Here is a 12,162-nt window from a genome sequence, read left to right as displayed (position 1 = left end):
TTTGAAGAAAATATAGGTATTCTCTGAGAAGCAGCAATTTTTGATTACTTCAAAGAAGATGTGCTCCATGAAGACTGGGTACATATTCAAACCTTCACAGCTCAGGAAGGAAGCAGACTTAGGGCTGAATGTTTTGTACTGTTGATTAAAAAAAAAAAAACCAAACAAACAAACAAACACCCCACAGATTCTAGAATTCTTCAGTATTTCATTAATTTAATGAGAGACAAGGAATAGGATGTGAAAGAAAAAAAAAATTGTAAAAATGTTGACAGTGCCCGAAAGAAAAGCAAATAAACTAAAGACGTTGATGGCAGAGGAAAGCCCCGGAGGGTCTTCCCGGGGAGATGCTCGGGGCTGAGCTGCGGCAGCCGGGCCGAGCCACCCAGGAGATGGTGCTGTTGGACCGGGGAAGCGGCACAGCCCTGACCCAGAAGCATCTTTCAATGCGGTCCTCCCTGTTTTCCATCTGTGTTGCATGTTACTCTTCGGGGTCCTCGTTTTCCTTCGGGAGAAGGAGGCGCCGGTGTTAACACCGTACCGCGCTCCGGTGCGCGATGCCATTCCCGGCCAGCCAGCCCCGCGCCCCGGGCGGAGATGACGGCAGCGCTTGAAGGCGATGTTTTTCGCCGGGACTGCGTGGCTGGCGAGATGGTAACGCCGAGGCGGGCAGCAGCTTCCCAGCTCACCGCCCTCACCGGAGCCGCCTCCTGAGCAGCGCCGTGCCCCGGCCGGGCGCCCGCAGCCTCGCCGCCCGCTCCGGGGGCTCCTGGGGGACCCGGCGCCCGCCGGCTCCCCGGCAGCCTCCCTGCGCCATCCTCGGCCCGGCCCGTCCCGTCCCGCACACACGTGCCTGGCCAAGGTAAGCGCCAGGGCGGCTCCGGGGTGCGCGGGGCGAGCGGCGAGCAGATCCCGGGCACCCTCACCCGCGTCTCGGCACACGAGGCGCTCCCCTCACGCCGCAGCTGGGCACCTGTGGGCCCTGTCAGTGCCAAGGTCTGCGGGCGGTTCAGCGCGGCGAGATTTGAGGGGGCAAAGGGGAATTTGGGGTTCTTTCCGTCCGGAGTGTCTCAGCAGAGCGAGAGGTCAGAGGGCTGGGGTGACGTTTTCTGTGGATTTGCTGTTTTGTTGGTATCTTCTCATCTCATTTGGTTCAGGGTCTTCAAATCTGGCCAGAAAAGATTAGCAGGAGCTGGAACAGGTTAAGTGGATGCCCCGGGAGTGACTGTAGCAACATGAAGTCACCAGACCGGGTACTTGAAGAATAGTTAATGGAAGGGAACATCAAAAGCCTTTCCCCAGTTGCAGAAGGGCTTCTGTCCCTGAGTATGTCTGCATGTGTAAACAGGCAGTGACCAGGGTTTTATATGTGATATAAATCTATTTCCCCAGTTCTTCAGCCTGAGGTCTTTTCTATCTGAACGGGTATAACCGAAAGATCTTTCTACATGTAGGCAGAGATGCCAAAAGCAAACCTCCTGCAGGTATCTGGGGGGTTACAAGGCCTCCCTAATTGCAGCCACCATTGCTTGCTATGAGCAAGCCGTGTTGAATTTGTTGCACCCATTTCTCTGTGGCTGAAGTGAGCATGGCCAGTGGTGGAGGTGAAGTGGCTGCTGGGGAAAGAGCCTTCAGAGAGAGGATGGCCTAACCTCTTCTGGAGTAGAACCACTGGGGAGGCCAGGATTTGAGGATTATTCCTGTTGCGCTGCATTTCTAGTCCTCTCTTTTTAAATCATTAACATCAATTCAATGGCCAGTTGCTAGGATTCTATTTTTTTTTTTTTTCCTTAACAATAAATGATTTAAAGCTCAGCTGACATTTTGTGGGGGCTTTTGCTACATGAGTAATGATTTGGCATGAGCTGAGTAGGGAAGCAATTGAGAAACTCTGCTGTCCAGTCATGTTTAGGTGTGTCAGCAGAAGGAAAGCAGAAGAAAAATACTAAAGAACAGCAATTCAGGAAGGAATATAACAAGCCCAAAGCAAGCCTGTTGAAATTTCTTTGCTTTTCCTGTGAACTTGAGGTACATTTCAGCTCACTCTGCCAAACAACTGTCAAGTTTTCAGGCAGGAACTGGAAGTTCCTTGGGCCTGAGGAGTGAGTGCACTGAGCAGGCGATGGCTCAGGGCTCAGGCCACAACTTTAACATTGTCCCACACATCTCAGTCTCAGAAAGATAAGCTCTTCCTACATATTGAAGATGAGTCTCAGCAGGCACCAGACAGTAAATTACACACTTCGTTCTAGGGACCATTTTGCACAGAGCTCATGGATAAACTAAAGTGCTTAGGATCAGCACACTGGCTCAGACCTAGGAGACCCCAAACCACCAAGCTGTAGTGTCAGGCCTCCTTTCACCCCAGAAGCTTTACAGTTCTTTCTGAGCCAGGAACCCTGTCCCAACAGGTGGAAGGGTATGCCCTCTTCCCTCCTAGCTCCCTGCCAGGTGGCCAAGTGCTTCATTTGAGACGGGCAATGATGGCTTGATCTCCCACCCATGCAGCCTTTCAGTGTCTGGAACAAAGTACTCTAATCACTGCTGTACTGCAGACCGTTTCCAACACCATGTTGCTAGTGGTATGGAATACACATCCCAAGCTTGCCAGATACTGTCTAGTTACTGCCTTTGGAAAGTATTAAAAAGGGGGTAGGTGCCTTTTTTTCCTAGCTTGAGCCATAAATCAGTATGGAATTTCAGATCAAAATGCCACCTTTTTTAGGTATCCTGATACCTGATACATCCTGATACCTTGATTTTTTGTTCTTAATCAATGTGCAGGAAGGAATTCAAGACAAGATTGCATCTGTAGCTGCTAGCAGACATATTAATGTAATACAGTCCTGTAGCTTAGTGGGAAATAAAACACAAAAAAGTGACTGATATTTCAGAGCATCTGGGTTTTGGTTGTGTTGAGAGGATTTGTCATGAAAGCTCCTAAGGGAAGCATAGAGGAAGATGCCATGAATTCCACTTAAGAACAATAATAGAGTCTGGAGGGCATGTATATTGCTAACAACAGTAATGCTCGGCAAACAAAGAGGAAATCAGTACCGCTGAGTGTCAGAGAACTCTTCCAAATCTGAAAATCTAACCTTAGTTTTCCAATACATTGGTTTATTAATTAGTGTAGAGACGAGATGAAAGGGAAATCAAAAGGAAGTATGGTGGACTGCAAAATACTAAATTTACAAAACAAGAATGCTTCAGGTTTTTCAGTCAGAAGAGCTGGAATAATTAATAGTTGGTAGTTCAGAAACTGGATCACCAAAGATTAAAGGCAGAAATTAAAGAAGATAAAGACATTGCTGAGAATCTAAATGATTTGTTTGCAGCGCTCTTCGGCACAGAGAATATCAGAGTGATACCTACTGGGACTTGCTCCTTTCTGGTAATCAAGATGTGTCAGAAGGAAGAGCTGGAACAAATCGATAATTTAAAAAGCAGCAAATCATCAGCTCCAGATGGTACATTGAACAGTTTTGAAGGAGCTTAGTATGAAATAGCTGATCTGCAGCAAAAATATGCCTTCCTTAATTAAAACCAGCTATTTTGCTGGAGAACTGGAAGGTAACAGTTGTACCCAGAGTTGAACACAGGATTGAGATAATTTGAGGAAGCACACACTCTCTATACCCAGATATCCACTTCTGTTTTATAAGCGGTTGAAGACAGAATATAAAGTAGGAAAAGCAAAAAGAAAAATTATAGCATCTAAAGAGCAAAATTTCTGCAGGAAAGAGTCATGCCTCATCATGAATCTGTTTTAACTCCAACTGGGACACGCTTGTAATGGGCAAATAAGAAGGAACCACTGTAATTTAGATAAACCTCAAAGGGCCTTTGGCGTAGGCAGGAGACTGTGAAACAAAGAGAGGGGGGTTTGCTGCAAATCTCTTGTCTGATGAAACTGTGCCGGGCTGCATGTGCAAAGGAGCCCTGACCACCCTTGACATCTCCATGCTGCATCAGGCCTGCGACTTGTTCCTGCTCTGTGTCATCCCACCCATGTGCTGCCCAGCCCTGCTTTCAGCTGTCCTGGGAGGTGAGGAGCCAACAAGGGGCTGAGTGATCTGTTTCCAGCCTCTGAGAAAGCTGAGCAGAGATTGTGTCTGCGTGTCTGTCAGGCTCACAAGTGTGAAAAGGTGAACACTGTTGAGAAAGCTTACACACTGCTTTTAAATTTTAAGTCCTGCAGAGGATGAAGAGGTTGCTGTGGGGAACTGCAGGAGGCCAGAGACTAGGAGCTGAGGAACATCAGTGGCAGCTGTGGTGGGAAGCTCTTTCTGTGGGTAGCACCAAAGTAGCATCTGTGTGGTAAAGGCATTCATGGGGAAAGAAAAATACGAACAAAAAGTTTAAGACCCTCCAAATTGTTAGGTAAAGGCAGGGGCTGGCTGGCAGAATGTTTTTGTGCTACTGTCATTCACTGGAAGCAGGTCTAGTACCTTTTAAAAAAAAATAAAGAAGGTATTTGGTTATAGCAAAATAGAAAATAAATATGACAAAGCATCTAATTCCAGAAGAAGAAATAAGAGGCAACATATTAATTTTCCCTCCCAATGCTATGTGTGAATTAATTAGATACAATATCCATGTCAATCTTGTTTAACAACAACCCAGTATGTTTGTCATGAATACTCTGGATATGCTGAGAGGAAAATCCATACCTCCTCCATTAGAGGGAATCCATAACAATCCATACCTTTACCCTTAAAAAACTAGTTTTTTCCTATCTTAATCTTATGCAAATTTGGACCATATGTGGGCTCCTTAGCGTGTTTTTCGTTCCCACATCCTGCTTCAAAGGTATTTCCCTGCTTCTGTTCTGTCAGTGAAGGCTGACAAACTGACAATGTCACCCGGGAAAAAATTCAGTAGGATTTTGTGCAATATCTTAAAAACCCAAACAACCAACCACCAAATCTTTAACAAGTATTTCATGTTCAGAACCTTTGTTAATACAAATGTATAGTTTTCATCAACTTCTTCTTCTTCAAGCTCTTTTAGGCAAACAACAGAACTACTACCTCCTTCTTTCTCATTTTTTTTTGCCTATCAGCCCTTCTCTGTTTCTTCTGATCTCTTCTATATATTCTTCCCTCAGTCCTAGGATCTTCCCTTCCTTGCCTCCCTCTCACAGGTGTGTGGTGCTGCTGTTGCTCATCTTCTATACCTGCTCCTGCCTTCTCACAGCCTTGTCAGCTCACCGCTGTACCAGCTCTGGTGCCCAGCCAGTCAATTATGCCAGCAGAGCTAATTAGAAGGCTCAAGATGCTGTGCCTCATTCTTGAGATTTGTACAGCTCACCATCACTCTGCTGATTAGGAAATACTGATTTATAGTAACAAAAATTGTAACAACAACAACAACAAAAAATTAAAGGGTTCTGGAATAATCCTGCTGTTTTTCTCTTTGCTCTGTAATGTGCAATTATTTTTTTATTAATAACTACTAATATACAGCACTTCTAGGATTCTGCTGGGTATTTGGTGGGGAACAGCATCAGCCAGGAAATGCCTGGAGAAGTGCTGTATTTATGGATGATAAACTAGGCTGTAGATTTTAGAAAGACTGTGCTTTGCCTTTTCCTTTAAATTTTCTTATGCAGTCGCATAAGGGAGGAAAGGATGGTGCAGAGGTGCCCAGGACACTTTTAAATTAGCTAATTTAGATGCAAAGTCAGTTTTGCCACAGCAGCGTGGAGCAGAGCGGCATGGCTGATTCACTCAGCTCCCCAACAGGCCCGAGGGTCCCGCTGCTCAGTTCTTCAATGCTCTTTTCTGCAAGAAAAGTCTCCCCTCTCTGATGCCATGGGATGCTGTGGCTCATGTCATCACACAGTAATTCAGCTGCTTGATGTGACAGTTTGCTGATATACAGGCTTGTGGGCTTTTCCAGATCCACGGTAGAGTTGAATTGGCTAATGCTTCAGGGTCAGTAGGTTTGGGTCTTTTCTTTCCATTTATGAAAACACCCATAACTGTCAAAGCTCAAGAGAACTAAGACCCTACAAAAAACCTGAACCACTTGCACATCAATGCCATCAGCAAATGCTTCTTTGAGCTGGTTTTCATGTCTGAGACTCAGACCAACATGCAGTGATCTTGTTATTTCTACATCAGCAGAATGGCAGACAGCTCTGACATTTCTTCCCTTACCCAAAACTACTTTAGGCTAGATAAAACAATAAGATCTCAGTGATGGCTGCCCAGAGCAGTTCTCAAAACCACTTTATTCATCATTAAGACAAAGAAAATTGTCCTCAGTCGCAGGACTGTGGAACAGGAAATAGAGATTATAGATACAGTCCTGGGGAAAAGCTTTGTGTTAATTATTGTTAATGTCTTGTGAACTCCTCTAAGATGTCCAAGTTGTAACTGTTCATCTGGGCTCCACCGAGCAGAAAAATATATATGTGTTTTCTGATTCTCCTGCCAGCATAAGGCAAATTGTAACTAAACAATTTGTGGTAACTTTTTTTCTTCATGTCCCCTTCCCCCAAGGCTAATGGGTGTTTAGTCTGGTGGACAACTTGTTTTCCATTTTTACCTCACAAAAAAGCTGTAATAGGAGAGTGAGACTTCAAATTTCATGTTGAGGAGAATTTGCTATATAGTTTTCTGTTTGGAGAAGCCAAAGTTAAAAGAAAGTTAAATCAAATTTTTCTGAGAAGAGGGGTATAATTTTGTCTTGTCAGCTACTGTTTGTTTTCCTGAACTGCTGAGTTCAGCTGGAACTTTAGGTGCTTGGTCTCTTTGAAAATCAGGCCCGGGGCTTCCAAATCCAGGCAAAGGGCCATGGTGGTTTATATAGTAACTCTGGCACAGAGGATGAAATAGAGCCTCTCTCTTTCAGAGGGACCTTCTTACTTCAAGGACTTCAGGGACTGTGAGTACTGAACCCTTGCTGTTTAAAGTCCTTTCTGCTTTGAGGTATTCCACCAGGGAATGCAGTCTCCAAGTTCAGCACAAAATGATGCAGTCCCAAATATGACACTGCATCTGAACCCCCTCCAGATTATTATCTGACACTATTATTTTTTCTTGTGGAGATCATAAAGAGTGCACAATGAAGCCCTTCAACTTCTAGAGTACTGGGAGCTATTATCCTGAGAATATGACAGGAACCTCTCATAAATAAACCTTGATGTTTATTAGGTAGGTAACCAAATCCATGTTTCACTGTACTGTAGAGGGGTTAATACTTCATTCTGTTTACTGTCCTGCTTTGTCTGGAATTTCAAATACTAAATCTAATCTGACTGCTGTAATTTTAACTCCTGGTTTTTATTTGCCTGGTTCTAGTTGACCATGCTATGTTGCCATCTTGCTTTTTTGGTTTGAATGTGTCCGTTCAGATCTTCTGGAAACAAGTTTATTCTATTCTGGCATGCAGAACTTTCCCAGCAAGTCACAGAGATTGATTTCTGGAGACTTACTTGACTTTGAGATCACATCCTGGAGGATGGTGGCGCTGAACTATAATTGGTTTCTCAGAGTTGATTTTCTCCTCTTATTAGTTCACAGAGCAGATGAGTGATTCACTCACTTAACTCTACATTGGTTCATGAGATTGAAGAGCCTGTCCTTGCATTCATATTTTAAACATCTCCTATCATTTCTTTTTAAACAGCCAGCAGAATGATACTAAGTTTGAACCCAAAGTACTTATTTTCTTTACCACATTGAAGCACTGCTCAGAGCATCCAGAGTCTGGTGTAGCTCTTAGGAAAATACACTGTTCCAAACATGCTGCTTTTGTTGATATGCCCCCATGATAACACAAGTCTGTATGCTTTCTGATGAAATTCAAAGAGGCATTTACATTTCTCTTCTGCTTGTAATTAGGGCAGAGCAGACAGGAGACCCTGGCCTTTTACATCAGTTTGTAGAGGGGCTGTGGTCATGATGCCAGAGCAGGAATCGTGAGACACTTTAAGCTTTGTCAATGACCCTGCTGGAGATGCTTCCTCAGGGCTCAGGTTCTGTCCCACTTATATCAATGACTTAACCTAATTTTTTTAATCAGTGAGCAAACAGTAATTAACCCACAGAGCAGGCTTTGTCCTCAAGCCTGTTTCTGCAGTGCCACTGACAAGTGACCAGAGACACTAGGTTTGCTTGTGCTGTCTGTGTGTCCTCCTTGGGAATATGGGGAGTAAGTGGTAGAATACAATGCTGAAAAGCACTTTGCAGTGGTGCTGCTATTACCTGTGTGTAAAACCTGGGTAGGTATTAACATGAATTAGGCAAACTGCATGGAATTGTCTACATACAAAATGGTTCTCTGTTCTTGGTTTGTAGTCAGTGGTGGTCGGTCAGTCCTGCCAGAGCGGTCCAGAGAAGTGTCCAAGCATCAGAGACTCAGTTCTATTGCTTAAACATACATGTCTGGTGCTATTTGAGATGCCCTGGAGTGAGTGGGACATCCCCAGAGACCTGAAGATTTAGCACAGGACTTTTGCTGTCCTGGAAGCTGCAGGTGACACCAGACACCTGCACAGAGTCAAACCTAGTTTTCTGCTTCAGGGTAGGCTGAAATGCTCTCTGGGCTGTGCTCACTGTATTGGCAAACTCTCCCAGGGATTGCAGCCTGCACACAGCACTCACATGTAGACACCTGGATGGAAGCACCTTCACCTCCAGCTGCATCCAGTCCCTTATGGCTGAAGATACAGGTCTGGCTGCCAAAGACATTTGAATATGAAGGTAAGCAGCTGCAGAGGGCAAGGTATTCAGCCTGTTTTTAATAGCTACTATAGGAGCAAAAGAAGTATCTTCTGGAAATGCATTTCATCAAACTGGCTGCAGAGGGACACTAGGCATGTAGCTGTTTAACTTTCAGGTTAAGAAAGTGAAAAGCATCCCACCTTTAGATGAGATGTAATCCTTTTAAGTCCACTGACCCAGAAACAGTTTTCTCCAGTTACCTGCAGGAAATGCCATATGGGAGACACAGTAATGATATTCTGAACCTCAGGAGCATCTTGAATATTTCTGAACTTTGCAAAATGTTGTTGACTTAAAGATAGTTGGGTTGGGACTGAGCTATGCATAAGCTAAAAACTTTCTGGTTTTTCCTTTTTCCAGATAGTACTTTGCACCTTTGCAGCCCAGAAGAACTGTGGAAATGGGCACATTTTCTCACTCTATTTCCCTGGACAATTTGAGTCTTCACCACCTGGGTGGTGTTTTCTTACCCCTTTCTCCTATTTTCATTCTTTTTGAAAGATAAAAAGACCACAATTTCACTTGGGTTGTTTTGGGAGGCATACAAACCATGATGGTTGCTGTGGGATTGATTGGAGAAGTTTAGTGTGGGAGTAATGACATTTTCAAATTAAGGCTGGCTGACCCAGATGCTCTTTATAGAGGTATCTCATTTAGAAGCTTAAGTGAATTACATTGTCAAAGTTTTAAAAGGAGATGTGGGGAGGAAAACTGGGACAACTAAAAAAGTGCAGCAACACTGAAAGTCTGAGAAGTGCAATAGGGTTTGTATAAATCCACAATTCATCACCCTGGGGATGTTTGAAAGTGGAAGTTTTTGTAGAAAAGTAAAAGGTAAGTCTTCAATGGATGTTGACAAAGTTAATTCCAGTGGGATTGATTTTACTTACATCAATGAGAATCCAACTCTCACCAGTGTGGGTTGATGGCTGTGGTGAGAAGGTAATAGTGTCAACTTGATCTATCATTAAACAATATATTTTGCCTCTATAATTGTCCAAAGTCTCATATTTTGCAGCTGTTTTAATTAGATTTAGCTTTTTATCTGTATCTAGGTGGTGTGAATGACTGAAACTTTGAACAGAGTCCACTTATTTATTCTTGATTTCCATATATATACATATATATATATATATATCTGTATATGGAAAAATCTATATTTATATATCAAGTAGAGTCCATAGAGGTATTGGGATGAAAGAGCTAAGCAGATCTTGGCAGTGAGCAGTTTCTTCATGATGACTATTCTGTGATTAGATCCCTCCAGAAGGGCATGTGTATTTGTTTGGACTTATAAGGAGATCAAGCAAAAGGACCCTGACAATTTGACGTGTTTTTCATGCGGTGCCTTGTTTATTAAGATCCCAAATGACCTTACAATGTGTACTGAAGAGAAGGTCAAAACAAATGTGATGCCAGGAACAGTACCAGGGTGCTGCAGTCCAGTGTGGGCAGGGAATTTGCACAGGAGCCCTGTGGCAAAAGCAGGAACAGAATTGAGATCCCTGGGTCTCGTCCGTCCACAAAGACAAGGCCCCCTGAGGCAGTCACCTACACAGTCCAGATTTCCCCTCACATATGCTAGCTGTTGCAGTCAGGAGTGCTGCATAAAGCTATTACCAAGGTTTGCTCTGTGCAAACAAGCTGCAATGCCATCACTACTTGACCTGCTAGGTTGAAGGGGTATGGCTGCTGCATGAGCTCAGAAGTGAACTCCACTCCACTGGGGCCAGCCAGCTGCTGCCTGCATGTTCATTTGAGGAATCCTCTCCTGCTGGATGCCATGTGCTCTTGGGAGAGGCCCTGGCACCCTGTGGTCAGCCATGCCTAGTGATGGACCCAGCTGTGTTTCCTGTCCCTAATTGTCATAACCTGGAGTTTGGAATGGAGCAGAGATTATTTTGCAGGATCAATAGTATCCAGTGTTCTTTGGGGAAACACCTGGGAGGGTGTTGCATCCTAGAGAAGCTGCTGAAGGCGAGCGCCCAGAGGAAGGTGACATCCTTCTGACATCCTGAAGTGGGAGATAACTTAAACAGATTTTGCATTGTAATTGAAAGTGTGATACTTCAGGTGAATTGCTCCATCCATGTGCCTCCCTCAGCTCAGCTCAGCTCTCTGCACTTCTTTCTTTCTTTGAACCAGCACCAATATCTCTTACTTGCAAATTTTCATAGGCAAAATTTGATTAAAATAACCAGAAATCAAGGACCTCTGCCTTCGCGTCCACTTCTACTGCTTCTTGTGATTTTTTGAGTTGATTTTTACCCTTCCTTTGCTCCTCCATTTGCTGTCATAGCTTTAATACATCAGTACAAAGTTTAGGCAACCTCACCAGTCAGTCATCCTGTCTCAGGGCAGAAGGTGCCTCAGCAGGTGTTATTTGCTGGAAGGAGAGATTTGACTTGGCTTAGGCTGATGGGAAGAACAGCTGATGTTGGCAGTGGGATGGGAGGAAAATGATGGTCCCATGCACACTGGGGTTGGCTAATGCTGTTACTGGAAAATGTCCCCCTTTTGGAATTCATCTGACAAGTGAACCCACCTTCACCATTAGTTCGGATCATGACAGGAAAAGAAACTTTCCTGTATAGAAGACACTTCTTGTCCTTTGCTTATGTAAGTCAGAGCTATACCTTCTGGGCTCTTACTGAATACCTCCTTTTCTCTGTATTTTTCCAGCTCATCTGATAGAGTTTTGAATTGTGGGTTGTTGGGTTTTTTTTTGTTTTTTTTTTTTTAAGGTTTTTTAAAAGAAGATATATTAATTACACAAATGCGTGGTGGAGAGCAATGCTCATGTCAAAAGGTTTAAGCTTTGGGTTTAATTTGGATGAATGCCTGAAATTTAGCTCTGAACCAGTGGCAGTCTTTGAATTTATAAATACTAATATCCACCTGAGATTCTGGTCCCAAGCAAGACTTTTATTCTGTTCAGGTTCCTCATCTCTGCTTATCACTATGGCAAATTAGGCCTTTTCAGGCAAGCAACTAACAACCTTCTAGTGCTTATTCTTTCTTCCCAGCAGTTTCAGTGAAAACAGCCAAGGACTTGGCCATTCCAGCCAAGGACTTAATAAAAAAAAAGTTTCATATTTCTGAGGACTCTTGCAAATTTTAATACTAATTATTTTTGTTCGGGAGTTTTCCTGTTCTTGGCTGGCCCAGATTAACCAACTGTAGGGAACAGGTTCAGGATCCTTCCCATTCCCCAAAACTGCAGGTGAGTGTATAACAAGTATTTAACCACAGAAGTCAGTTCCTGGGAACAGAGTGATCAAGTAAGATAAGCTGAAATGATAAATCAGCTGAAGGCATGACAATAGGATAGGAATAACCCTTTAGTTATGATAAAATTGTAGAAGTTAAAATGTTCATGCATTTAAAAATTAGGATTTTATGTCTTCTTGCCGTCTTGAATAGGATT

General features: G+C 43.6%; 1 protein-coding gene across 7 annotated transcripts in view; it reads left to right on the top strand.

Moving 5' to 3' along the window:
* Positions 1-768: 768 nt before the first annotated feature.
* TUNAR (TCL1 upstream neural differentiation-associated RNA) overlaps positions 769-12,162 on the top strand; it is a 164,183-nt gene continuing 152,789 nt past the window's right edge. For 5 of the 7 annotated variants that reach the window (XM_058421202.1, XM_058421204.1, XM_058421203.1 and 2 more), the window contains exon 1: positions 804-862. The gene's annotated coding sequence lies outside the window, so the exon portion shown is untranslated. Of the gene's footprint in view, positions 863-12,162 lie in introns of all 7 variants that reach the window. The other 2 variants (XM_058421210.1, XM_058421206.1) reach the window with 2 other exon arrangements.

The sequence above is a fragment of the Hirundo rustica genome, chromosome 6, assembly GCF_015227805.2.
Source record: "Hirundo rustica isolate bHirRus1 chromosome 6, bHirRus1.pri.v3, whole genome shotgun sequence".
In the NCBI taxonomy this organism is placed as follows: Eukaryota; Metazoa; Chordata; class Aves; order Passeriformes; family Hirundinidae; genus Hirundo; species Hirundo rustica.
This window is presented reverse-complemented; position numbering and strand designations above follow the sequence as displayed.